Source organism: Tachypleus tridentatus, chromosome 6, assembly GCF_004210375.1.
Source record: "Tachypleus tridentatus isolate NWPU-2018 chromosome 6, ASM421037v1, whole genome shotgun sequence".
NCBI classification, from domain to species: Eukaryota; Metazoa; Arthropoda; class Merostomata; order Xiphosura; family Limulidae; genus Tachypleus; species Tachypleus tridentatus.
Window position 1 is genome coordinate 21,006,075 of NC_134830.1, and position 27,693 is coordinate 21,033,767.

The 27,693-nt window shown below is 40.1% G+C and overlaps 1 pseudogene across 1 annotated transcript in view; it reads left to right on the forward strand.

The window, feature by feature from the left end:
* Nucleotides 1-5,338, forward strand: part of LOC143252071 (uncharacterized) — a 94,458-nt pseudogene extending 89,120 nt beyond the window's left edge. The window contains exons 17-19 of the transcript XR_013028810.1: nucleotides 689-816; nucleotides 2,230-2,444; nucleotides 4,285-5,338. The product of XR_013028810.1 is annotated as an uncharacterized LOC143252071 (transcript). The remainder of the gene's footprint in view (nucleotides 1-688; nucleotides 817-2,229; nucleotides 2,445-4,284) is intronic.
* Nucleotides 5,339-27,693: the final 22,355 nt, after the last annotated feature.

Sequence of the window (27,693 nt, forward strand, 5' to 3'; positions counted from 1 at the left end):
CGAATGGCACTATTGAAGTGTACTGAAGTCGGTTATTTAACACAGCGGTGAGTGCTGAATTAAAGTATTTTCTAATTATTGTTTCGGTGGGAAACCGAGGTAATTATATATTAAAAGCAGTAATAAATAATTAATTTAAAATTGTAATTTTTGTGAGCATTCAAGTTTCTATGGCTTAGAGTATAACAGGTAAAATAAATTAATGACACTGTTCATTCCTGACTAAACCATGTTTTTTGAATCTGACTTTTTAATACCAGTTCAGCATTGAGATGCATATAGAAACGTTGCGCGCATGCGTATTCCACGATTTAACCTGGCGTGACCGAGTAATTAAACTGCTAGGGTGAGAATCAGAAGGCATAACATTTGTGTTGAGGTTTCGTACCTTCATCTGGGTGCGTGATAAGAGTAAGAATTAATCTCGTTATTTGACTCAAGTACGGGAAAAGCCCTTTTGGCGGCACTTGTTGCTGATTGTTTACCTATTTCGGTCGAATGTACCCTACCAGTTTCATGATTTATGCAAAAATATAGTACCTTACGTTACCACTAGACTAAATTTTCCATAAATTATCACGTGACTGGTTGTTGGCATGCTTCTACATTTACAAGTCTTAGCCATAAGTAACAGAAGCGTGTTTGACTTCCATTGTGTCTATTATTATGAATTTATTTATAACCTTAGATACAAGATATGGGCTGAGGTGTTTTTGATTAATGGCAAAACCATAACAACCAATACGCTTGACGTCACAACGAAAGTGGATTCTCCTTTACTCTTGTCATCAGATAATAGCAGTGAACAAATTATTGGTAAGTAATTCCAGAGAATGCGATATTTATAACCAGCATAAGTTCTTAAATATGAACTGATAACTTGCGGTTTTATAAAATTGTCAGGTGGTGATACGGTGGCCATAACAATGGTTTATTCTTTCTGTTGTCACGAGTACGCTACGTGTCACGTTCTTCGCTTTGTTCAGATTATAAACCTGAGGAAACATTGGGGTAGATTTTACGACACTGCGTTTCACATAATTTATTTATAACATCTCATTGTTGCATTATCAGATATTATGTATAAGGTTAAGAACTCACTATGTAAATACTTAAAATGTAGTATACCCTGAAATGTTCAGGATGATTGTATTAAGAGGTAGTGCCGGTAGAAGCGATTTCTTTAAGTGCGGGGTGTTGAAAATAGGTAATGTCCTTCCACATTGTTGCCCGTGATCAGTTAATTGAGGATCACTGGCCGCAGAAGTCTATTACAGGCCGAATTTTAAAGGTCTCTGTTTAAAGTAGGAAGTGACCATAACCCATGAAACGGCTCTTAACAGTCTTTATGGCGGCTGTTGTAGTAAAGCCCCAGTTGAGTTTGTGTATCACTGCAATAATGGAGGCCATTGTTTTCATTGCATTGCTCCATGTGTTAGTGTACTCTCTGGAATATATAATACTTTTATGCGCCCTCTCCTTCACTGTATGCTGTGTTAAAGAAAATTTAATAATTTGTGTGTGAATACGTGGTGCCATCTGTGAATATAGTTAACATTAATTTAGTAAAAAAATAACTGTTCAATAATAGCAATAATATGGCTGGAGAGGGTTGTTAACCCCGCCTCTTGTTCTCCACTACCATACCACAAAATTGGGTTGAGATTGCCCAGTTTCCATCTACTACCAGGGCGCTGAACGAAACTAATGTTCTTACTTTGGATAAGGTTTATTATTTGAAATGGAACGTTGGTGAAATTTAAAACGGAACAATAGAAACGTTGTTGTAGACTAGATGAAAAATATATAGGACATTCCCCGAATTTTACCCTACAGAAATAGTTGTGTAGTTTTGTTGTTAATTAGAAGCTTGGTCACAGTACAGATGCACTTCGCTCTTTAATCATTGTATCTTTACACAACTGTTTTATACACAAATACAGACAAGCAGAACCCGTATAAACGACAGTTTATATTGGTTACGTATTAAAATTAGATTATTTGAGGATTAATCTTGAAAGCGAGACAAAAGTTACTACAGGTTATGATGGTTGACATTCAAGAAGCAAGTTTTAACAAACTTAACTGTTCTTTATATCTTTATTTCTCTGAAAATTTCAAAACACCCATTGTAGGAAATGAAATGTAAGAGACATCAACTGGCTATTATTTGTTTTTTTAACTTTATCCTTGATTTTGTTAGTAACCTCTACAATTAATATCTTCTAGTGAACGACCCAGAAGCTTTGCAGGAGAGCCAGAACAATACCAATAGGTACAGTAGAGCTTATTACGTGGCTCTGATTATTGTTGCTATTATAGCTGGAGTGACTGGACTCGGGTTTATTATCCTGCTTATTCTATTGATGAAAAAACAATCTAGCTCAAAAGCTCCAATTTCAAAAGCTCCTTCGAAAACAGATTACGATAATCCAACTTTCAAGGTAATTTATCTTTCTCGTTCAGAACTAATCATGTTATGTACCTAATAGTCCTGTCATTAATGTGTGGAGTGTTTGACAGTTTTCGTGTATTTTATAATGAGCACGTGTTTACATGCTGTAGCTAAGCCTTCGCCTAGCTATAGTAACCTTATAATAACCCATGCTACTAGTGTCATAGAAAATATCTCGCGATAATGCATTTTCAAAGGGTAAATATTTTTACATGTATTGTCATAATAATTACATTTTAAAATTCCAATATTGTTTCACAATAAAAACATCTGGTTTGACTGTAGATGAGGTTCAATGTGATCTAGTGTTTTGTTTTGATATACAAACCGAGCATTTAAGGCTATCTAGATTTCCGGCAATTGGTTTTTTTTCGTTGCTTTTTAACGTGCATAATCCAATATAAAGCATCTCACCGTTTATTAAGCTTTATGAGTTTGTAGCAGCATCGCGATATGGACCTTTGTTATATTGTTATTAAACAGTTTGCACGATTTCTTTAATTTCAGAAACTTTGCTGTCTCGTTAACATACAGTCAAAATATGTTCCATTGATCACTGGGTTATAATAAAACATTTCTTATAATAAAAGTGTGCAACCCATGTAAGAAAATATAGTTTTAGCCTTATAGTTCACGTCTAACGATAAAGAAGAAACGGTTGTTATTGTTAGAAGTTATGTCAGACCATATCAGTCTTCTGGTTGTAGATAGCGTTTTTATGGGTAGTATGCTGGAACGCTTTTGCCAGTTGGAGTTTCCCAGTAGCACAGCGGTATGACTGTGGAGTTACAACGCTAGAATCCGGGTTTCGATACCCGTTATAGGTAGATCACAGCTAGCCCATTGTATTGATTTGTGCTTAATTACAAACATAGTTGTAGGGTTTTATTAACAGATGTGATCAGGTTCAACAAATTGATGTGGTCCTTAACTGGAGAAACCAACTTAATAACGTTTCGTCAGTCCACAAGGATTTTGTGACGAGTCCAGTTTTTGTTGTTTTTGCATTTGATAACTAAACTGTTTACATAGTTTTTGCTTCAGATTAATAACGCTTATACAGTGACTACAATTGTCGAATTCCTTATATTCCGACAGTGCGTATAAAAGTTACAACGTACTGTTGAATTTTCAGCTTAAAGTACATTCTTAAAAAATGATACTGTCACATTATATTTCAGGATTTACGAATATTATTTGCTTTTTTCGTGTGCAATTGGCCCGGCATGACCAGGTGGGTTAAGGCGTTCGGCTTGTGATCTGAGGGTCGTGGGTTCGAATCCCCGTCGCAAACATTCTCGCCCTTTCTGCCGTGGGGGCGTTATAATGTGACGGTAAATCCCACTATTCGTAGGTAAAAGAGTAGCCCAAGAGTTGGCGGTGGGAGGTGATGACTAGCTGCTTTCCCCCTAGTCTTACACTGCTAAATTAGGGACGGCTAGCGCAGATAGCCCTCGTGTAGCTTTGCGCAAAATTAAAAAAAAAAAACAACTCGTTGGAACTTTCTCTTATCCCGTCCTATATTATAATTTTATGCTCTTAAAATAAAAGCAGGGAATTTTAGGACGTTTCCTTAACAGTAATCTAATACACTTTTGCTGTTTGACTTGATTCATAGAACATTATTCGTGTCATTTCTTCTAAAACTGTATGATGTGTTGCAACATTTTATTTTTTGCCATTGTTTTCAAAGACCTATTTAATATTAATTTAGACGTATATAATAAAATTGTAAAATGTATAATTTGTATCATACTGAACTACTATATGAATATACTTAAGAGTCGTGTGTCCACCTATGTAAATTGTTTTTGTGGTGTTGTTTTCAGAGTTATGATTCAGAAGGTCTCGAACAGAAGAACGGAAATGGACAAGCGTGAGTCATCATCATCAAAATGACCTACAAACGGCTCAGTAATTTAGTTACCTCTACTGCTGACCAGTGATCTTATAAATTTCACAGTCGTGCAACTTCTACACGATAAAGACTCAGTGTGGATATTCTTCATACACGATCACGTGAATAGTAGCTCATTCAATTCTAATCCAATCAGATTAAGCATTTTCATTGTTTTAACTCAACTTGTCCAGTCTCTAAGAACCACCAATACAAAATTCCTACAAAATATTAGCATATTGACGATAAAATATTATATCGCAAGTTTTATAAGGTTCTTTCAAATAAACACCTTTTTTCTGCCCCCTGGTGGCTCAGTTCTAAGCTTGAGTGCTTATAACTAAAATTCGGAGTTTCATTCTTATAGTTAGTAATGGACAGGTATTTCGTTTTTAGCTTTGTAGCTAAAAAGGAACAACAAAATTCCGTTCTTGGGTTTAATGAGCAGCCTTCGTTTTTTGTCAGAGTAAATTGAAGAAAACTTGAGGACAAAGCAATATAAACCTACAATATTTATACAGTATATATACTATCCAACTTCTGGTTTTCATCAGATAAATCAAAATGCTTTTCATAAAAAAAAAAACAGTAATACAAAAAATGAAGTTAATTGGTTTGATACTACACTGTTTGTAACACGTTAATGATGAAATGTTTAGTGTTTTTGGATACTTTTGTGTAAAACTTACTTAAATATCCCTTTAGCAGTTCTGCTGAAGTGAAGGCGTTTTACAGAGTACCTCGAACCAAGAATTATGGAGTTCTTCTATTCTTGTTACCGTCCATGGCTTATTTTTCATACCAGGAATTATGTCGTAAATTTATGCTACTAACGCGCAACTTAAGATTAATGTGCTAAAATAATCAGGATATAGAACTAAGTTTCCAACGCTAGATATTTAATTTATTGATTTTCATACACTTGTTTTATCCAATATCAATTTTGTACAGTTTAAACCAGATAAATAAAAGGTAGTTACTGTTGTACATTTATGACCTTGTTTTGACATAAATTTTCAGCTCAAACTTTATGCTATTGATTAATGAACACACACAAGGGCGGAAGTTTGAGTTTGGAGCAATTTATTGTTGCTCGTTACTACTTTGAAAATTAGTTTTATTCTATAAGGTAAAAGGGTGGAAGTTTGAAGTTAAATTTTAGAATATTGATAAATTGATGGAAAGAAGAACGACTTACGTAGGTTAAGAAACAAATGACCTCGGAGAGTTTAGCAACAACAGAACTAGACAGAAGAGAGAAAGACAGACTGAAAGGAGAAAATGAACTAAAAGAAAAGCTGGAAATGGAATGAGAATAGTAATGGAAAAAGAAAATCAGAAAAAGGAAAAGCTAAAACAGAGGGTAAGAGCAAAAATCGAGATTACAAAACTCGCTCAACCGAAACAAAAAGGACTTAAAAATGATATCCGAGTCACGGCCAGCGACCCAAGTTTGATGAAAAGAAAGGTGGCACAGATGGTTTCCTGCAGAAAGATTCGTCTAAACTCGGAACGGAGACAAAGATGACCGAGCAATTTTCTCAGCCCAGTTCTTAACGGAAAAGGCATAGAAGTCACGTCAGAAGATGCCATGGACTACGATAAATAAAGATGACTACACTGAAAGAATATGAACTTACCCAAGAAGGTTTTCTCCAGTGGTTCAGAGAAGTTAAACCTGATACCAAAAAAAACTTTCAGAATGTGGCACTTTTGCAGTGATACTTCAACAGATGGACGGACTTGGCCAAATACGACAATAATTTTGAGGGACTTTTAGATCTACGAATATAAGAACAGTTCGTGACCACGTGCTCAAGTAATATGTTGCTATTCTTAAAGGTAAGCGTACAAAAAGATGTGGGGAAATGATTAAGCTGGAATAAGTCCATGGAAGGATTATAACTGGCAAGTCAAAACAAGTAATGGCTGATCACAAGCAAGAGTCTAGCCGTGGTAACAGGAGGTTACACAGAAGAGATGCTGCGTTTGTTACAAAATGGTACAAATTGCAAAATGAATCCAAGTCCATTAGCAAGAAGCAACAACAGAAATCTCAACAATGAAAGGTCTACAGCTATTTACAGGCTTACTACAAGAAGAAAGTTTCAATTCCACGATTGACCAGTGCACGGCTAATAACCTGCTTAACTTGCCAAAAGGATCAGCAGTGTCAATAGTGATTGGAGCGTGGTACAAATATCCAAAGATGCCAACAACTCGTAATATGCTAGTATGTAAAGGCTATATCGAGGACAAGAGAGAGAAGTTTCTGTAAGAAACTGGTTGCAGCAGTAATAACCAGTCTAGAAGCGGATGATCAGATGAGAGTCAAGGTGTGCTTGTACTCGTATGTGCTAAGTGATAGGACAGTGAAAAAGTTCTCACCGAAAAATAAAAGTGCTTCACATTATATAGACCTTGAAGCCATGTGTATAAAAAGCACCAATATAGGACTTGGAAATAAACACAAGATAAATGAAGCATCAGCAGTGATAACAAGAGCTCAAAGGAAAGACATTAAGCCTATTAGTCTTTCAAAAAGCGAGGTCGAGTGTAAGTTCTTGGAAGATGAAGGCAATGCAGAAGAAAGGCACTTCCTGCACTAACTGCAGTAACTTCGACACAATACCACGAACTGTGGATGCTGATGTAGATTGAAAAGATTCTCTTGAGTTAGAGTTGATGGTTGGCTGATTTGGAGTTTTATAGCGCAAAGCAACTAGGCTATCTGCGCCAAACATCCGATTAAAAGTTAAGTAAAATTATTAAAATTCGTAAGAAGGAATTACGATACAAACACAACAGTGATGTTTAATTAAAATTTTAAATACCGTTAACTTCGGTTATTATATGTAGTTTATAACAGCAAAAATATTGGGTTGTTTTGTTTCGAATTTCGCACAAAGCTACACGAGAGCTATCTGCACTAGCCGTCCCTAACATAGCAGTGTACGACTATTAATTTGTAAAAAGGCAATCATATTAAAAAGGGATAATTTATTAATTAAAAATTTAAAATAGCGATAAATAGGTCAATGGTCATTAAAAACTAAAAACATTTGTAAGGTGGACAGTGTCACCATCGCTAATAACACTATCCAACGTTATGGATAAACCTTGGGACAGTGTCTAAAATGGTGACATCGTTGATAGTCAAAAAATGTGGCTTATTGTGACCCGAGTGTCACACAGACAACTCATTCCAAGTAGACTGCCAAGTGGCACGGAGTCGAGTCTTGAATACAGGACCATAGCCCATCTATGGAACAGGCACAGCAGTGATAGTGCCAGAGCAGATAGATGTAGCTGTAGTGTCGGCGAGATTGCTCTCGCGAATACCCATATTGCCCGGTATAAAAAAAAAACAAAAACTGGACAGAAGTAGATGTTAAAGAGAAGTGGGCCGGCCGGTTTGAATATGGGCGAGAACTGGGTGTGAACTAACGTAGAGAACTAAGCGAGTCAGTATAAATTTGAGTACTGACTAGCTTTTAGGTGATCCAGGGCAAGGGAAATGGCATAGCATTTAGCAGTGAGCTGAGAAACTGTAAAGAGGATTTCCGGGACAACCACCAAACCATGGGAGGCCTCACACAGTCACCTGATTTCGAACCACCTGTATAAATAAGAATGAAAAGATGGTTCAAAAGATGTTAAGCAAATAACAGACACTATTCCCCATAAGGAGTGTCTGATTTTCTCAAATGACTTAAAGGTCACATTTGGGGACTGTAAGCAGCCATGGTGGGATGGGCTGACCAGCAGATACAGTAATTTTATCCAAGGACAGACCCAATCCAGCCAACTGCGCCTGGATATGAAGGCGCAAAGGAGCAATAGCAGATCATCTGCTCTGAAAAAGTATGGCTCACCGAGGAAGGAAAACAACTTCAGGTGGGATGCTTTGGTAAGGAAAAAAGTTTTGAAGCACATAGTAAAGAGTTGCAAATGGTAGAGTGCAAAGAAGGTTTATGAGACTGAATAAACTCTGAACTGGAGAAATGCAGAAAGCCGTAGTGCAGAACCAAAGTCCGTGATGATGAATGGGGTCCAGCATCTTTAAAGCCGAGGTCCTGGTAGAGTCATAGGCTAATGATTCATAGTTGAGTCTTGATCAAATAAGAGCACGATATCTTTAGCATAGAACATTGATCAGCGCCCCAAATAGTGGAAGAGAGGACATGGATGATGTTCAGTGCTCTTGTACATTTGACTTGTAGTTGCTTAATGTGTAGTATAAAGGTCAGCTTAAACATGAGCCACAAGAACTTTATCTGAAGGACCACAGGTAGCACAACTTTGCCGATACGGAGTTCAGAATCAGGGTGAATACACCGTTGGCGGCAAAAGAGCATGAAAACAGTTTTAGAGAGAGAGAGAAGTTATTAAAACTGTTTGCTGTGGACCACTTCAGTAAACGATTGGTGCAGTCTGTATATGCTGTTCTATAGCTCTCATGTTCGATGACTGACATGAGATGAGAGTCATTAACCTAGAGCCCGTTTGTAACAGAAAGAGGGAGTTGTTCAGTGATGGTATTAATCTTTATAATGAAAAGTGTGACATTCAAAACACAACCCTGAGAGACGCCAAGTTCTGTAGAAAAGGAGGGGAAAGTGTCGAACCCACAGGAACTTGGAGTCGCCTGTTCATTAAAAATTTTAAATAAAAATGGGTAAATCGCCACGTAACTCGTATATGGAGGTCTCTCAAAATCCATACCTCCTTGTAGTATCATAAGCCTTATTAAGGTTAACGAATATTGATACTAGTTGTCATTTGAGACAGTCTTTCCTGATTGACTGAGCGTTGGCATCAAAACGTACGCTGAGTAGGTGAGAGGAGGTTGTTTAAGAAACCAAACAAGACGAGCATTAACCATCCTCTCTAAAGTTCTTACAGAGACAGCTCGTCAAATCAATTGGACGGTAGTTTGAAGGAATTTTAGGATCCTTTCCAGGCTTAGAAAAAGGTAGGGCAGTAGCCTGGCGCCAGGCATCACGAAAAATATTCTCCTGTCAGATCCAGTTAAAAAAAAGCAAGAGAAGTAGGAGATGGCACACCATCTCAGTGTATATCATAAGGTATGACTGATGTACTGCCAGAATGATGAAGGACCAATCTGGGTTCCACCATTAGAAAAGAGCAATTATAATTATAGAAACGATCAGCTCGGAAGAAGGTGATCTCTTTGCTCAAGTGTTGATGGCAAAGAAGGTGGAGAATATAGGGTTAGATATCTGGCCAAACCTATTGCTAAGAGCGATGCTCTGGGTATCAGCTACTTCTTGACCATCAGAGAGCAAGATTGAATTATACTGCCCACTGACCTTTTAAATCTTGTCCCATGTGAATTTGAAACTGGTATTAGAAGAGATGCTGGTTGTGAGCTTAATCTAAGATTCCTTCTAAGGATGCTCTGACGTCTTACTTACTGAGCATGTGGATAGGTTGGCTGGAAAGCAACACAGTTCGAGAGTGTGAGAGGTAGCCCAGGGCCGTTTTTGAGCCCTCTGCGCCATGTGGCAGATAGAATTCCCATATGGACGAGGATAGCGTAGGAAACGTGTCTTTTTCTGCAAGAGCAGTGAAAAAGGGCCAGTTGGCTTGATCCAGCTTACCCTGGGACACGTATGTCAGGTGTCATCAACCACAGCCAGTCTCTCTCAAAATGAGAAGAAAATGATCACTGCCTCGTGAGTTACTGACAACCCTCAATGAAAAGTTGGAGAATAATGAAGGGGAGCAACTTGAGAGATCAGTAAAGGACTGACTAGGTGCATGAAAATAAGTATAAGAAGCAGTTTTGAAAAAAAAAGATTGTAATCAGAAAGGCCTCATTGATATCAGTGCCTTCCCCAAGGGGATTATGCCCATTAAAATCTCCCAGGATTAAAACGGAAGATGAAAAATTTTCACGAGAACATCAAGGTCTGAATAATCATAGGTATCTCTAGGACAGAGAGAGAACAAACAGTGATGGTACAACACGAATGGTTATGGTCTTCACGGGTGAATCGAGAGACAAAGACAGACTGGGCAACCATCCATGTACTCGTATATCACACAATCTGTCATTTCTGTACAAAGAAACTTGCCGAAAGGTGACTGTATCGGCAAGTTTCAGAAATATTTCCTTTAAGGAAAGACATACAGAATGGTAGGAAGCAATCAGTGCTTTGATGTCATCCAGATTAAGACGTAACCCTGTATGAAAGTGGCTATTTTTATTTACGTGCAAACTAATTGGGTGGAGAGTCCTTCTGTTTACGACCACGTCTTTTTTTCCTTGTCTTTGTCGAGCGACCTCCAAGGATCCTGCTATGGGTCGATTGGGCAAGTCTTTGCTGTTGAAAGAGGATTCCAGCGATTGAGAACGAATGATTGTTTTACATCTTGGGGCAGAAGAAGATATACCCGAAAAAATACCCGTACCCGGAACCAAAGCAAGTGGATCTTAGGATTTGCTGGAATGAATGTCAGGGCAGAGATGAGTGTTGACGTTGATTCATCAACTTTAACCATGGAGGTCAAAAGACTTTTCATATGCTTTGAGAATAATTCTTTGAGGCATAGAGAGATCCGTCTGCGCTCCCACTGTAGTAGTGGAATGAATTGCAGCAGCATACATCCGAGATGAAGAGGTGGAGAGTAACTTTTGAACCTCAGAATAAGCAATATTTTGAATCATTTTAAAATGCTGCATCTGTTTTTCTTTCAATCACTTAGGGCAAGAACGAAAGTAGGATAGGTGAGAGTCATTACAATTAACCCAATGAGGGTCTGTTTCACACTCATAAGCAGTGTGGTCTTGCTACTGAACGAGCACGTGTCAAGGAACCACGACATGATGTCTTCGAATGACTGACCACTGCTATTGGAAACATCCGAGAGAGTTTGGAATATATGGCCATACCTTTCAGTTAAGATAACCTGACTTGATGGTGGCAGGTGGACACGGTAATATAAGTGTTAAAATGAAAACATTGGTCGGCATCCTAATTATTTTCTTGCGCGTAGAGATACGCTTCATGGCAGAAACTCCTGGGGTGGAGAAACTAGCGAGAATCTCCGATTCGGGGATGTTCTTCAAATCTTTCTCAACAGTAACTCCTCATGACGAAGTCAAAACAACATGGAGAGTAACCTCAATGAGTAGATCCCCAATCGCCTTCGAATGCAAGAGTTCACTGTGTTTAGGAGTGGATGTTTCCACCAATATGTCACCAGAGATGATCGTTTCAACTGACTTTGGAAACCAGCAAGTTCCTCTTGTCCCTTCTGAATCTTCAAGACGTGGCTATTTATCTATGAAGTGTTTTTATTTACCTATGGAATGTTTTTTCAACTATTTTATAAGTTTACATGGGGGATCCATAATAAAGAAAGTACATTTCGGTGACCACCCACCAAACCCACCATGGCGCCCAAAAACGGGACGCACTACAATGCCAAACAAGGACATTGCAACAACGCCAGGGTTCCCTAAGCTCTATACCCAAATACTAGCATCAGGTGCAATGTTTATAACACCCATAAAAGTGTCCATTACTGGTACGCAGTTGATCCTCGCCCAAGTGGACCCACCCCAAGGATGCCCGACTAGAGGAATTCAAACCTTATTTTTGTTAGTAATTCATTGATGTCGAAGCTATGGAGATTCATAGAAGGCCTCAGAGATAGACGTATAAATGGCGTCGAGTATACAACTGCAAAGAGAGTAGCAGTAGAGCCACAAGCAAGAAATTCGGTTAGAGATAAGTAACGTTGGTTGTCATAGGAATGAAAGGCCTAACATTTGATATAGACTAAGATTAACACTGTCGAGAGCAGAATAATTTGACTTGTCAAAGGTTAAAGAGTGTTCTTAACTAATTAAATTTACAAACAAAAAACAAACGATTATTGGAAGTTCAGGTTACAACCGGTAACTCACTCGACAGCATAGAAAAAAATAAAGAAAAATGCTTTGACTTGCCAACCGAATTCCAAAGCAACTGAACTGGCCTAAGTGTGTGTTTAATAAGAGAATTGAATAGTGTTTAAGATACAACTGATACTTCCACAGCGTAAGAAATGTTTGACATATGGTTAACTAGTGTGGAATATATTTTAAAACCCAATTGAGTCTCAGCTGCAACTGCCTTTTGCTATCTATAGCCAGTTGTAGCAGGGCAGTTACCCTGAATATGTAGAAATAGCCTTTAAGGTTAATTAAAACACTCTAGATGTTTATATATTTTTATAACACAGTGGACTGCATGGTGTTCGTATATCGACAAAACGCAAAAGACAGCTACAGCGGAAGAATTCTTAGCGCAACACATATTTACATCACTATACGTATTACTAACATAAAAGACTCCAAAATTGTTGATATAGCACATTTAAACTTTCGTTATACGTTTCTATGTATATAGAACTTTTGACTTTTTTGTGGTTAAAATTAATCACCTTTAAGTTCGCCTAATTTCCACTTAAGAATTTAGCAAATCCTTGTAACGTTGCCCATCGATGGATCAACAGTGAACTTGAGAAATTTTCCTCTATAATTCAGTGTTCGACCCTGAGGCAGAATACCTAATAAAGCCAATTATACAGCTTTCTCATTGAAACACTAACTAGGTATTGTTGAAATAGCGACTCTTGCTGTTACCTAGTGATAAAAACCTGACGGTGAGTGTATGAACTAATTCGCCACATGACAGCGTGATATACGAGGTCTGGTCAAAAAATACGCGGACTGACGTCATAAAACAAAATGTACTTTATTTAGAAGTTACAGGTCTGGGACCCCTTCAAAGTACTCTCCTCCCCAACGCACACACTTATCCCAACGGTGTTTCCACTTGTTGAAACAGTCCTGGTACGCTTCTTTTGTAATGTCCTCCAACTCCTTCATCGCATTTGCCCTAATCTCGGGAATCGTCTCAAATCTTCTTCCTTTCAAGGGTCTTTTGAGTTTGGGGAACAAGAACAAATCGCAAGGAGCAAGGTCAGGTGAGTAGGGGTGGGGAAGAACAGTGATCGAGTGTTTGGCCAAAAACTCACGAGTTCTGAGGGCTGAATTTCGCAGCAACGCGGTGCATCTTCAATTTTTCGGTCAAAATCTCGTAACAAGATCCAACTGATATTCCACACTCTTCAGCAAGCTCCCCTGACAGTCAGACGTCGATTTGCTTGTACCAGGGTGTTGATTTTGTCGACGTGTAGGCCGTCAGTTGATGTGGAAGGACGTCCAGGACGCTCATCATCTTCAATGGACTGTCGACCATCCTTAAAACGTTCATGCCGATTGAAACATGCCGTACGCTTCATTGCAACATCACCGTAAGCCGTGTTAAGCATAGCAAAAGTTTCAGTCGCAGATTTTCCAAGTTTAACACAAAATTTCACAGCAAGTCGTTGCTCCTTCAGGTCATTCATTCTGAAATCCGCCAAACGACAAAATCGCACTTCACTTAAAACCGCGTAGCTAATACACAAATGAAGATATCTGCAATCGGGAAATGGCGTCGTAATTAGCTGATCTGTGCGAACCTAGCGACACCACGCGGATTCCCCTGGAACCAACTGGAGCCGCGCAATTCAAACAGTCCGCGTATTTTTTTAACAGCCCTCGTAAGCATTCAAGTTATATAATGAGTAACATAACCAACAAATATTAGACAGTGTTTATACAACAATGCTCGGGTTTTCAGTGGGTACTGTCACACATTTAGACTCGTAGTATTAAACACCCGTTAATGCGAGATACATCTACTAGAATAGTGAAGCTTTTATGTAAATAATGAAACTAGAAAAATTAAACCATTGCAAATAAAGTATCTTATATTGTTAAGTTATATTGTTTTACTTCATTCTTTAATTATGGTTAAGATACAACTTGTATGTTCGCTGTCAGAGGTTGGGGAATAGCAGCGTACGATAGACGTTAAGAATAACTTTGAAAATACAACAATTAAACAGTCATTTCTGAATCTCTTTTAGACGAGTTTCGTTTTTACACACACACTAGACCATGTTTAACTTAGAGATTAAGCTACCTATCTTATCTTAAATAACAATTTGTTTGTGCTATTCACTCCACCTCTGAACCGGTTGCTCAGCGGCAAGCTTGGTGTTCATAAGGATAAACTTCAGGCTTCGAACCCTGCAATTTACTCAGTAGAAATGTTCCATTGTGTAGTTTCTAATCAACAATGAAACCCTTTACTTTCATAACTTTCCCTTTGAGATGTTTTGCAAGAAATGAGGGACTAGCGCATCAGTTTGGGAGATGTTTGTCCCACTTGTTGTTGTTTTTAAATAGTTGAACGTTTGTGGTGTCGTATATTTAGTCTAAGTTTTCAAACATATTTTGAATAGTGTTAACAACATTCAACGATTTCATGGCATTATTTTGGGAACTAAAAATATAGCTATGAACGATTTTATTAATATCGAACACGTGATTTTAAATCAATTTTTGTACAATCATTTGTCATTTACACTGTACTTTCACAGCAAATCTTAAGAGAAACGAAACTGGTGGTTTGAAGTTGTGTACAATAAACCCAAATAAACGGGACGCTAATGTAAATAAATGACTCGAGATAGCAGCTGTGAGAGATAGTTTAGCGACATCTGGCTTCAGGTTGGTAATACAGTGTAAAAAAAATACTCAAGCTTTGGAACTTTCCAGTTTTTATTTTACGAGTTTTATTTTTTCTTCCGTAAGCTTTGTTGCTATTATTTATGACTTATGTCTGCAACTTTTGCCAAAGCGCCACTGGATGTTTCATTCTACCGTATGTAATATTTTTCCCAGTGGTTCGTGCAGTAGGTTTCTATTGATCTCTATTTACAGAAATAATGTTTGTTTGCTCTTTATAAAACAGTTTGAAAATGATTTATCTGCGCCTTGTTTACAATTCTAGAATTACGTTTCTATGCCGTCACTGAGCTATTGGAAGTAAGGAAGGTTAAAAACATTACTAAATAACCTTTGAAAGCAACATGAGGCACGCATTACTTACATATCTTATTTGCTTCCAACATTGTACGAAGTATATCATAAGATGCTTCCAAACTTAAGGTCATTCAATCTGATTTCCTAAACTTCCCCCGTTTAAGTTTCATGGAAGATATTTTTCCCAGCTGATCATCTCTTTTTATATACGAAATCTCTTTCCTCGGTCGATCCAGGGCATCATGCCAACCTTGTGGAAACTAACACGCACATATCCTGTCTGAAGATTTTTTTCTCAATCAAAATTCGGACTTTAGTCGCCCCCCGCTAGTACAGCGGTATGTCTCCGGATTACAACGCTAAAATCAGGGGTTCGATTCCTCTCGGTGGGCTGAGCAGATAGCCCGATGTGGCTTTGCTATAAGAAAAACACACACAAACACACGGACTTTAGTCGAACAAATTCTTAAGTCTGTTTCATTAGACTTACGGAAAGCACTAGTTCCTATCAAAATAATCATTCTATAAATAAGATTGAATGTTTTATGAAAATGATAGTTTATACTAAGAATATAAATGGTTATTTGTTTACTTGTTTTGAATTTCGCGCAAATCTAGACGAGGGCAGTTAGCCTTCACCACCCACTATCAACGCTTGGGATGCTCTTTTACCAAGGAATAGTGTGGTTGACCGTCACATTATAATGGCCCCCATGTTATAAGGGCGAGCATGTTTGGTGTGACGGGGAATCGAACCCGCGACCCTCGGATTACGAGTCGAGTGCCTTAACCACGTGGCCATGCCGGGCTTGAGAAAAAACGAAATTAAGAAACAAATTAGTGAAATTAATATCTTCTAAACTCCAAATTTTATATTTTATTGATTTCAAAATTCAGCGAGTTTAGAAAGTCGGATACTTGTTAAGTATAAGGCTATACAATGTTGTGCTCACCATGGGTATTGAAACTCGGTATTTAGCGCTAAGCCAGATTTACCTATGAACCGCTAGTGGGCAATTCGCAAGTACATTTTATACGTATCTGGTAAAGAAAGGATTTTTTTTTTCAAATTTCAGTCGACGCAAAGTTTAACTACAACACACTCAATAGAAAAACAATAATATACAATTATTCTCTCAAAAATGCATCACATGTAATATTGAACAATAAGTTAATTTATATTACTTCGTTAAATTTTATGCAACTCAAGCCCATTTTAACATAATATAATTTATTTTCAACTCGTGTTTTTTGTTGTTTTTAATACTTATGTATAAACTACAAATAATTTAATTTCTCTACACGCCTTAAGATTACTATTTAGTGATAAAATAAATATTTTATATGAAATGATTGATACAATAAACTTCCTGCACGTGATGAGAAGATCTCCCAGGAAATGTCCGGCATGGCCAGGTGGTTAAAGCACTCGATTTGTAATCTGAGGGTCCCAGGTTCGAATTCCCATCACACAAAACATGTTCACCCTTTCAGCCGCGGAAGCGTTATAATTGGTGACGACGAGCCGCCTTAGTCTCTAGTCTTAAACTGAATTAAGGACGGCTAACATAAATAGCCATCGTGTAGTGTTGCGCGATATTCAAAAACCAATAACAATCTTCCAGGAAGGGTTCTGTATTTGGAGTTTAACACCTGTCACTGTCAGACAAGTCTTTGTGCCTGCAATTTGGCTGTTATAAGACGTCGTGTAGGGGTCGTTTATTTAACGTGTGCTCCTTATGGTGGAAAAATTACGATATCTACAAGTGTCAAATTGGCCATCAAAGCGTCAGTTACGGTTGTTACTTGCCCTTGTACTTTAGTTTGTTCTAAGTGGATGGAAGAAACAGGTGGAACGTTTATATACTCTAAATATCCTATTTCAAGGCACAATAGGTGTCCTCTGTTTCATCTTGGACACATGCTGCTGCCATCTATTCCACTACTACAGTGAGATTGCTAAAATATCTTTGTGCCTCTAACTGTCTCTCTCCATGTACAAAAAGTCTTGTCATCTATGGATGACAGAGTTGACAAGTTTACGTCTACTCTGACTTCCTTCCGGACAATCACATTCAGTAACTGCTTTGGCCCCTCTCCTTCAGCTCTGAGGTGCAGAACCATTTTTGATCACAAGCACAGTTTACATATTTTATTTTCTCTGATAGAGATTTGCCCAATCAAACTAGGGTAGGCTCAGGGAAGTTGACAGATCTCTTCCTATTAAATAAAAATCTCCTGGTCACACAAGGATTTTACACCTAATTCTGCTCCTAGGTAAATATGTAAAGCTTGATACAGTAGAACTATCAAACCTTTCGTTCTACGTTGGGTGAAATTGAGTAATTGGTCAAGTCCTATAATGTTGTGTGCATCTCCTTCCAGGAAAAGTTCGAGACCTGCAGATGCTGTCACCTATTAGCAGTTTACGTTATACGAGAATGACTAGCTGTGTGATAAGGGGGTTTATATAGGTGTGGCAGTGCTAGTTGACCAGCATATATCCACCTTATGCATGTCACTTAACATGCCCTTATACGCTGTAACCATCTGCATCATCTTCGAGCCATACAATCACCATGTTCTTTTTACCTGGTCACCTAAATATATTTGCAATAATTTTGATCTTGATGATTTAAGAAGCATTTATATCCCTTTTATGTCTTAAGAGATAGTAGTGGACACATTATACCCTTGTAATTAGCGATAATATTGACAGGAGCAGCTATGATGCGGGGCATATACTCACTCACAATCTTTCTCTTCAATAAGTTTATATTTTATGCTCTCAGTCCACCTTTCACAACTAAATCTATGTCTGTAGACGTTAATTTTTCTTTTTTTTTATTTCTTCTTGGAGGAGAGACAGTGACCCATGGGGCAGTGATAATTCTCCCATCATTTTGAACTAAATTTACTGCAGTCGATCCCACCTGACCCGTCTGTCATGGTGGAAGTTCAAGCAGCTAAATAGCTGTTCTTCGCTGCTCATTGAATTTAATTCTGCTGTCTTTTATCTACTAACGACTGTATGAAGACAGTAGCCAATTGTATCATTCAAGCATTTACTCGTTGTATCTTCGAAATTAAACACGTTAAGAATGGTATTCTCATCTTTGTGGTCTCCTGTCTATCAGCATCCAAAAACTCAATATCTTTCCCAGTGTCTTACTTTCCAACCACGTTATTTTCCAGCAAGCTCATGTCTGTGCTTGGCTAGTTAGGCATTGGAGTAGGAAGGAAATCATTGTTTAAGTTTATTACCAGGATATATTCTGCCATCAGTCTCAATACCTGGGAAAATTTGGGAAATCAATGGTGCGTTTCCATCCTTTATCCATCTACCATTAAATAGCCTGGAAGCTGCTGATGGACAGAGCATATCCAATCTTCTTAGAGAGTGATTTCCATCTTCAAGTCTCAGGCTGAGAGATTACCACTTTCACTTCAGACAGATCATCTGTTAGATTACAACTGCCTATTTATACTGGTGGAATTTAGGTTAGCTCGTAAGTCAGAAAATCCATCAATGAGCCCTAATGATTTTCATTATGAAATGCTCCACTATATTTCTCATAAGAACCAGAGGAAGAGCACAAGTGAATATGGCAAGAAAATGAGCAAACCTGATGCTTATCACAAAAAAAAAAAACTTTCTTTTCTCAAAGCTTATGAAAGATCAAAATTATCATCATTCTTCAATGGCTTTCAGGAGCTCTGACCGTAAGAGTTGAAAGATTGTGGTTAATCCACATCCTCGAATCAGCTAACCTTTTTTCTCAACAGCAATCCACTGTCAGCTCTGATTTGTCTTATATACTCGATCAGAAAAGTTTTCTTTAAGAGAGCATCTTGTTTCTTTTTTTTTTTTTTATTATTAGTTTGAAGAGGATTGTGACACTAAATGGAGGTTTGACATCTTGTAACTTATTTGGCAAGAGATTCCAAGTCCAAACGAGTTCGACTTTGTCCCATTCTTTCACTCAGAAGCTGGAGTTTCTCTTCGCTGCATTGAATAGCAGCCTTTTCAGTATAAAGATCAATACTAAGAAACTTTTCTTCTGTTGTAATCAGCTTTTATATTGACAATTTCTATATTTAGTTTCAACCATTAAACGTGAAGTCAGAGTGGTAGCTGTCAATCACTTGTTGGGATGAACCACTACAAAGTTACCTTTCTTAAAAACTATTTATATTCATTGCTGTTAGAAATAGAGTTTACACCCTAATCCTAAACTTGGATTTGGGGTTGTTTTCATCATTCCTAAGAAAACAACATCTCGGGTTGAATTTAATTCTTCACGTTAAAGAGCTTCGTATCAAGTGCAAGAGCACTAAACATCCTTGTCTTCTCTCTCTTCTTGAAGAGTGGATCAATATTCTATGTTAAAGATTTGTGGTTCCAAACTAGATTATTGGTCTCTGGCACTGCTAGAACTTCTGACAGATACTGGACTTGTATCACCTGGGGATTTGGCTCTGCACAGGGTTTTCCACCCTTTGTTAGTTCACAGTCTGTACACCGAGTCAAATGAACTTCCTTTTCAATTCAAACATTTGCAGTTTTATGCCAACAAGCTTTCAATCATCACATTTCACTTGGGGTTGCGTCTTTCTTCATCAGTTGACTATTTATCTGTGTTTGCTATTTTCCTGGGAGTCCGATATATAGTGTTTGCTATTTTCCTGGGAGTCCGATATATAGTGTTTGCTATTTTCCAATCAAAACTTAAGAGCTGTGTAATTATCTAAGAAATCATAGTATGATGTGTTCCCACTGTCTGAACCTTTGATCATATCTTGTCATTAACCATACAAGCATTTTAATAAATTGTGTTAATTGTTATTAGAGTGCGTTGTAAGGGTCTTCAATTTATCCCATAATGCGGAAAAAACAAGAACTTTTGTACAAAAGTCTGCTTATTCTATACAACAAAGTGAGAAATAATGTGAATACATATCTTAGTAATGAATGCTTCTTTGTACTCCTCGTAAAAGATAAATTGTTCTATAAAATTAACTCAACTGGTCTTAAGAAAAAAGTAAGATTTGGTCAGTGAAATCGATGCCAGATTTTAATATTTCAGCACTTCAAGTTTACTTCAACGCCTATCTTCTAGATAACTTGTTTTTCACTTCAAAATAGAGTAGCTTCCAATCGTGGAATGTAACAACTCTTGTGCACACATTTAACATACTACATTCATTCCCCAAACAGAAACAGCAAATTAGTACATGAAGACGACAGAATAAACGTTTTAAAATGACGCTAAAACCATCACTACCACAACTCTTATGTTTCCATCTCAGTAGAATTTTATTCCTCACTTTACAATTTATCTAGACAATTTTTTAGCAACAATAGAAACAGTATTTTTTGTTTTTAAATCAATACTTGAGAATAGATTATTAGCTTGAGTTTGAACTTTAGTGTTTCGTTATGTTAGTTAGCCTACTAGACTTCCAGGACATTGGACCGTTTTGAGTTGGTTACGCTGAGTTTAGACCCAGTTTCAGCTTCCAGAATTATATTATTTTGCTTAATTATTACGTACGCAAAACTAACGTTGAAACCACTACTGACCCACCTCAAAGTGCTGTGTAGCGACAAACACACAATCAAGTCAAATACGTGAGTTACGGAAATAAATCAGCTTTAAAAGCATTAGTTACGTCAATACTAGCAGTTAATCGTATAATACACAAACCATCAAAATTAGTCAGTCACTTAGCAATATTGTGTTGCTGTAGCGACTACCTGCCGAATGTTTAAAACAGGCAAGTAATCAAGCCCTTCTGTCTTGTTTTTGATAAACATTTAGTCCTAGACAGTCTCTTCAAATAGTTGACTAAACCTTTAACAAGGCTGTTACTCGCTTCTTCATATGAAGTAACTTGAGAACAGCGACAACAACGTTGTTAATTAAGAATATCGAGTATAGTTGGTTAATTTTAATAGTGTCAAGATGTAACGGATTTACTAATATATATTTTATAATTGATGTAGTTAAGACGTATTTAGAAATGTGTAATTTAAATTATTAATGCGTTTTACGACAGTAAATTTAGAAAATTGGTGGAAAAATTGTAGTGAAAAATCAAGAATGTGTTTTACAAAATTACTAGCGTATCTGTGAATATTGTTGCCAATTATTTGTTGTTTTTTTAATTTCACGGAAAGCTACACGAGGACTATCTGCGCTAACCGCCTGGAATTTAGCAGTGCAAGATCAGAAGGAAGACAGCTAGTTATCACCACCCACCACTAACTCTTGGGCTACTCTCTTACCAACGAATAGTGGGATTGACTCACATTATAACGCCCCCACAGCTGAAAGGGCGAATATGTTTGGTGTGACGGGGATTCAAACCCGCGACCCTCGGATTATGAGGCGAGCGCCTTACGTACCTGGCCATGCCTGTTGCAAATTGAACTTTCAAAACCTCCCACTAATTGTTTATAAACCGATGACGTAAGAGAGTTTAATATTGTTTCCTACAGTCACCTCACGATATACCTCAGAAGCTATAACCGTGATAAACGCTTATTAATCGGGAAACTATAGATAGCTGACCAAAAGTCAAACATTAGAAACAGTTTAACCTCACATTAGTATTTATACAAGAACATTAGATTCAGTAATGTGAAAACATTAGAACAGCCAATGAAAGCCTGTGTATATTTGTAACAATTTTGGATAAAATGGATATGTAATCTCAATTGTAACAATACTTATAGACTATAGGAATAACTAATCAATTAAACCTGAAGAAAATACTAAGATCTTCTGTAAAATGTAATTCAACAAAAATGCATATTCTAACTGAGGAAATAGTTAGAACACCCCACATTTATATCCACACAAGATGGCTCAACTCACACACAGGTGAGTTACACCAGGTGCACGTGATTAGAAGATAGTTACTCAGCATTGTGAATGAGGATTGCCCTATTTAAATCTCAGGCATGTAGTTTGATGCTCTCCTGACTGTTAAAGTGCGAGTGAGCATCACTGCTGGCGTTCGAGTGTTGTTTGTACCGTGTACTGTACCGAGGTCTCCTTCGTTCGCGTGCGTGTGCGCGTATTCTACTCTGCTCAGCCGCAGTCCATCCGCCTCGTGGTGCCCGCGACCTCATTGCCCTCTGCAGTTATAGACGCTTTGAACGCCGCTGTCGGGGGTAGCCATGCAGACTGCTTACAACAGCGACGCTGGCGTCGGCCGCTCACGCCCGTTGCCTACTCGACCAAGGAGACTTTCCTTAGGGTACCAGGGTGTGCCCGTAGATAATCTTCCAGTCGGTTCCCAACGAACTGTCCCATGACGTCGTCAAGGACGTGTTGACGGCGTACTGGACGGTCCCCAAAATAGAACATGAGGCGCACCAGACACGGCCGACCGTGTGCGTGTTTCTAGTCTCTAGATATGTAGGATATGTCTGGCATATGGATACGTAGATTCCTCGCTTAATGTCTCATTTAGTATTTATTGTGGTGGTCACCACGGCTGTGGCGACGTGGGGTCGCGGCCCAAGAGGGAGAGTGCGAAACGGTCGGAGTCGGCGGCTCGTCGTCCGCGGCGGCTGTGGGTGGGGTCCCCGCATCTGCAGTGTCTGGGGCAGGGAGTCACGGTCTCCTGACGGGGGACCCTGAAAGGCTTTGGCCCATCCTTCGAGCCAAGTTTGTACAGGCTCCTGTGGAAGTTCTTGATGGCCCAGGTAGCCTTCAGGCGTTCCACGTCTCCATGGAGATTCAAGTCTCCCTGTCGGGTGGTGTGGGGTGGGTCCCTCTGAGGAAGGTCCTGTCCCCTGTTCGGGATGGGTCTCTAAGGAGCCCCTGGCTTCCCCTGCTAGTGCTGCAGTAGCTGGGGGCTCTGAGGGACCCTCGGCACTGGCTCTGGGGATGGCATATGTTCTGGCTCCCTCCCCTGTGGCCGTGCAGGCACTGACCCCGACATTGGACTTGTTGCTTGCACCCAGGTCGTTCGCGAGTTTCCTCAACCTCCCCAGTCTTCCATGCCTCTCTGGCTTGAGTGAAGACAGTTGGAAGGTTCAGGGGTCTTGCAGTTCTGTTCTGTTACCAGACTTTGGTCTGGATGTTCCTCGTGCGCAGCAGTGGTGGTCGGGTAGCTTCAAGAGGCTGCACGCTTTCCATTTTATTCCTACTACCCTGTCTGTGCTTTCTGGTCCTTTGGCACTGCACGTTCATGTGGGGTGGGGATCCTCTTCCACCCGCATTTTAAATGGGATCATCCTCGCATCACATGGTGATGCTGAAGGGTGGGTGGTGTACGTTGATGTTGTCGCTGAGGGTCGTAAGATTTGGCTTGTCAATGTCTATGCACCTGCACAGCCTGAAGAGCAGAATGCCTTCTTCTCGGGCTTGGACAAGTTCATGGTTACACATGCCGATATCTTCCTTGGTGGCGACTTCAACTGCGTTTTGGATCCTCACCTCGACAAGATTGGGGTGATTCTCTTTCTGTTGATCAGTTTACACGGTCTCTGCATGCCGTGCTGTCGGATTCACTTTTCCGATGTCTGGCGTGAACTGCATGGGTCTGCTTTTGTGGCTACCTGGACTGGTCAGGGCGTTTATTGTCGCCTTGTGTACATGGCCTTTGGCAGAGCCTCGGCAATGCTGCTGTTTATCGATTTGGGGATGTCTCGTTTTACGTGTCTGACGATCGGGCGTTACTCGCCACATTCTGAGATTTTATTCGTGTTTCAGGGCCCAAGTGTGAAGGATTCACGTCTTCTTCGTTGCCGAGGATGAGGTCGGAGACGCTTTGCTTGGCTCTTTTCGGGAGGTCTGTTCTGTTATGTGGCATTCGCGGACCCGCCACCTGGCCTTGAAGGACAGGCAGGATACCATGGTTGTCTTGCTTCGTGGCAGATCGACGGATCCTCTCGAACATCGAGATACTCCATAGGAAAATAGATTTGGACTATACCAAACTGTTCTGTGCTGCGAGCGTCTCTTGTCTGATGGAATCACTCGATCCTAGAACTGCCACCAGGGTTCTGCTGTTCAAGGCAAGGGAAATGGCTAGTACCAGACATCTCTAGTCTGATGTTGGAGAATGATAAATCGTCATCTCCAATATTCGGGATGCGTGCTACTATTGCCCTTTATTTTCGACTTCACCCATTGACGAGGGGTGCTGAGATGACATTTCTCGGTTTTTGCCTTCCATCGACCCTTCCTTTCACGAATGGCTGGTGAACCCCAACAGCTTAGATGAGTGTTGGTTGACCATTCGGTCCCTGCTGCTTGGTAAAGGTCCTGGGCTGGATGGACTGCCAGTAGAATTTTACAGCCACATGTGGCATGTCACTGGACTATCAGACTTTTTAATGACTGACTGCAGCGTCTCTGTTACCAGGAATGCTGGATGGGCTAATTACACTTATCTGTAAGGATCCCAGCCAGTCAGAAGTCTTTCCTCATGGCGCCCATTTCTTCTCTCCTGAACGTGGATGCAAAGATCATTTCTAAGGTCCTGTGTGCTCTTCCTTGTTCTGCTGCACTCAGACTTGTGGCGTGCAGGGCAGAAGTATCAACAAAATCTGGTACTTCCCAGGGACCTGTTCTACTACATCACGGATTGGGATATCCCTCAATCAGAGGGAAGCATTTGATCGACTTCACCATGGATTTCTGTGGTTCATTCTGGGGAGGTGACGTATGTCGCGCACGCAGACGATGTGAACCTGTTTCTTGAGAACTTCACATTGTTAAGTTCAGTGCTGGCCATCGTTCATCAATATTTTTGGGCAAGTGCCACGCAGCTGAATATTTCCAAGTCTTGTGCGCGGGGATTTGGCAAATGAGCCTCGTCTGGAGACTCGGCATTTGGTCTAGATTGGACCCTCTCCCCGATCAGTTGCTTCGGGGTTCGTTTTCTCGCAGGCTCTGGGGCTGCTTGGGAGGGAGTGGTTCAGTGTGTTGGTTCGGCTGTGCACGATTACCACTACTACCCTTTCAAACCTGTTTGATAGGGCAGAGGTGGTGAAGAGGAGGATCCTCCCCTTTATCTGTTACTTGGGGTTGTCCTTCCTCTAGATGACTGCACTCCATGAGCCATCAGCTGCCATGTCTTTGCCTTCCTGTGGGATGGCAAGCCCGAGGCCGTGTTTTGGCTCAGCTTGACGCTGCCACATCGCAGGGGTGGTCTGGGCATCCCATGTGTTTGAATTCAGTGTTTTTCGCTTTTTCTTTCCCTTACCTTTTGCTGTCTGTCTTTGGAGGGTCACCCCTGTTACCACCTCGCAAGATTCTTGGTTGGCACAGGGCGAGGCTTTTGGTGTGCCTTTGAGACTGGGGACACTTGTGTTTTGACCCTCTTTGGTAGGTTGACGCTGTTGCAGCGATCCGGCGGTGTCGTACCGTGTCCGTTGAAGTACCGACGGACTCTCGTTTCCTCTACAGCCTGCTGGTCCCCGAATTTACACAGGTCAGTGCCAACACCCTGCTCTGCCGTGGGACGTTGTTTGGAGCCGCGTTGCACTGCGCCATGTTGATAGCTACCTCCGGGCTTTCAACTGGCGTGTGGTGCATAACACCCTGCCAGTGAGGGAGCGTGCTTACCTATGGAACTCTTGTGCGACTGAGTTGCGTCCAGTGTGCCACATTCAGGTGGAGTCTGTCTTTCACAGGCCCGGCATGGCCAAGCGTGTTAAGGCGTGCGACTCGTAATTCGAGGGTCACGGGTTCGCATCCCAGTCGCGCCAAACATGCTCGCCCTTTTAGCCGTGAGAGCGTTATAATGTGACGGTCAATCCCACTATTCGTTAGTAAAAGAGTAGACCAAGAGTTGGCAGTGGGTGGTGATGACTAGCTGTCTTCCCTCTAGTCTTACACTGCTAAATTAGGGACGGCTAGCGCAGATAGCCCTCGTGTAGCTTTGTGCCAAATTTAAAAAACAAACAAAGTCTTTCACAAGTTGGTCCTCTGTCCGGCATAAATCTGAGAAAGGGTTGCTCGCCTTTTCCAGGTCCCATCACTCTCGGCAGAGACCATCCTCTACCACATACTTGTCCCTGTTCCCAGCCACCTGGCCTTTTCGTTTCAGTACATCACCCTCTTAAGTGCGTCATCTGGCTTGGTGGAAACAACTTGGTCTTGCAAGGGCCAGATATAGGCTGTTACTCTGCCTTGAGGCAGACTACCAGCACGTGGGTTCCGGGACGTTTTACCCTCTGTGGCGGCCAGACGTCTCGCCACTCTCTACGTTGGTGGGGAGTTGGGTGGAGATCGGATTTTTAAAATTAAAGTTCGTAAAAGGAAATCAACCTAAAACAAAAATAGCGTTAAATTCAATTTTTATACTTAGTGTACAGCAGTAAGATAAAAACTAAAACTTGGAAACGACTTTCTGTAGCATAATTGGAATTATGCTAACTCGCCAGGAAGACTAACAGATAAGTCCAGAAACCACCGTTAGTCACCTGAAGTTGGCCTTTCCAGTCCTGGTTTCGAGTTATTTGATGTTACAGCCATTTTCTAATTTCAAATCTAAGTAAATGACTTGACTTACTTTTGTAAATGTGATTTCCTTGTAAGAATCAATATACAAGGTAAAAATTTAAATAGCAGTACAAAGATTAATGGCTTTTAAAAATTTAAAAAAAAAATTTCCAATGTGGCTTGCTATGACCTGGTGCGTCAAACCACACACTGGGGCGTCAGTCTCAGGTAAATTAAAACGATAAGTTAAAATCGATCCTTACCAAAGTCCGGGAGTTTTATTTGAAAAATCTTGTTTTCACGTTACTTCAAATCGACTGTCAACTGACACAGAGACGAGCCTTGAATACAGGACCATAGTTCGTGTATGGAATGGGCACAGCAGTGATAGTGCCAGAGCAGATAGATGTAACTGCAGTGGTGGCAAGTTAGTTTCTGCTGTATCCACTGGTCAGCCTCTCCCACCATGGTGATAATCGCGATGTCATCCAAGGACAGACCCAATTCATCCAACTGCGTCTGAATATGAAGGCGCAAAGGAGCAATTGCAGATTGTCTGTTTTGAAAGTGTATGGCCCACCGAGGAAGGAAAACAACCCCAGGTGGTATGCTTTAGTAACGAGCGAAGTTTTGAAGCATACAGTAAAGACAGTTGAAAACGGTGGAGGTGCAAAGAATATTCATGTGACTGTACAAGCTCTGAACTGGGGAAGTGCAGAAAGCACCAGTGCAGAGCCGAAGTCCATGATGATGAATGGGGTTTAGCATCTACAAGGCCGAGGTCCTGGCAGAGCCATAAACCAGTGATCCATAGTCGAGTTTCGATCAAAGAAGAGCATGCTACATCTTTAGCATAGAACGTCAATCCGCTCCCCAAGTGGTGGAAGAAGGCATTGATGATGTTCAGTGCTCTAGTATA